This window comes from Cynara cardunculus, unplaced genomic scaffold (genome assembly GCF_001531365.2).
Source record: "Cynara cardunculus var. scolymus isolate 2C unplaced genomic scaffold, CcrdV1 Un_Scaffold_1813, whole genome shotgun sequence".
NCBI lineage: Eukaryota > Viridiplantae > Streptophyta > Magnoliopsida > Asterales > Asteraceae > Cynara > Cynara cardunculus.
In genome coordinates this window covers 29,461-31,228 of record NW_020200881.1, presented here as the reverse complement: position 1 = coordinate 31,228, position 1,768 = coordinate 29,461, and positions in this window count along the sequence as shown.

The following is a 1,768-nucleotide window of genomic DNA, read 5'->3' as shown; positions in this document are numbered from 1 at the left end:
CATCCGCCTCAACCTCCATGCCCCCACCTGCCTCCACCTTCACCATGGAATATGTAACCAGGGCCGACCTAAGGGCCCTGTCAAAGGCACTTGTCTTATCCTTCAATGAGATAAGTGTAAAATTCATCCATCGTGCCATTCAACCGACCAAGGCTCTCTCCCAGAGCCTTGCTGATCAACAAACGAGCACCACCTCTCTCCTTCACACGTTGGAGGAGAGCAGAAGACAACAAGTCCTGAAGGCGTATCTTGCGACCTTCAGGAAGGAGAATAAGAAGAAGAGGAGCAGAACATCATGCTCCAGCAGCCGCCTGCACAAGAGACCACGTCATGAGGACCCAGACCCCGATGATCAAGGTCTTGGACCTCATGAGGGGAAGAATCAAGCCGCAGCTGCTCATCCGAGGGAATCCGCTGCACCATCACCACCACCCCAAACATAAGAACAGCCTCGACCATCAACCTAAGCAAGGGAACCAGAGGCTCAGCCCTCTGAAGATGTACATAATGTACATGTTCCCCTAGCCACTTTCCAAAATCCAAACGAGTTGAGCTCATCAACCGATGAAGAACCATGAAACACCACCAACCAACCTACCCTTCACCCCATCACCAACTCCTAACTTACCATTAACCCCATCACCAACACCACGCACCACACAACCCTTCCCTACACTACCCATACAACCTCAACCCACAATCACCCAACCTTCATCACCACAACCACCACCATCTCAACCCAATGAACCAGAAACCACCCAAAAACAACCTCCTGAACCACAAGCCATCTTATCTGAGCCCAATGAACCAGAGTCAACCCTAACTCTTCCATCACCTACCCCTCTCAACCATTAACACAAACACAACCCACAGCCCAACAAACCCAGGTGCAAGCGGATGTTCCTTCATTGATAGTCCCACTTTTGATGATAAATCTTCAATCTTCATAACTATGGCATAATCTCAGATCTAACATTCAAGAACACAAGATATACTTTGAGAGAAAAGGTCAAACATTCAATATGGTCAAACTCTCTATTACGTAATGTGTTTTACAAATGAGATCTCTTTCAACAATTACAAGACAAACTCCTATTTATATGGTCAAACTACTAAACATAGTCAAAGTCAAACCTGCCTAAGAAAAGTCAAACACGATGACTTTTACAATTATAGACAATATTTAACTTTCAAGACGAATACAATTTAATACTGATTTTCACTCCTAACATTCTCCCCCTTTGTATTCAGACTTGAAAGAAATTCTGCACTTTGAGTCTTGTTTGAACTTTGAAACATTAAGCACATTGTGTCATCTTCAAAAGAATTCTTCAACTTGAAATCTTCAAGCAATCCACTTGTTGAGATAGACCTTCTAGCATTCTCCCCCTCGAATGTAGAATCACGATGATCTTCTCTTTTGACAATGTAGAACGGTAACAAAAAAATTTCCAGAAACAATGTACAAGATTTGATCTTCAAAGAATCTTCAGATAACAAGCCACAAACTTTCTATTTGGTAAACTTTTGAAATAGTAATCTTCTCATTCAAAAAACTCTCAGTCGATGTAGCACATGAGTAATCTTTCTGTGATTATCTCCAGTCGCACTTCTTTTGAGTCTTTTGCCAATTTCGAAGTTACTCCCCCTTGATCTTTGCATCAGATTCCCTTTAAAAAAGTTCGGAAATGAATATTTCATTATTATTATATACTCCCCCTTATGATGAAATGAGAATCATTCCATCATACAAAAGATGAATGAAATC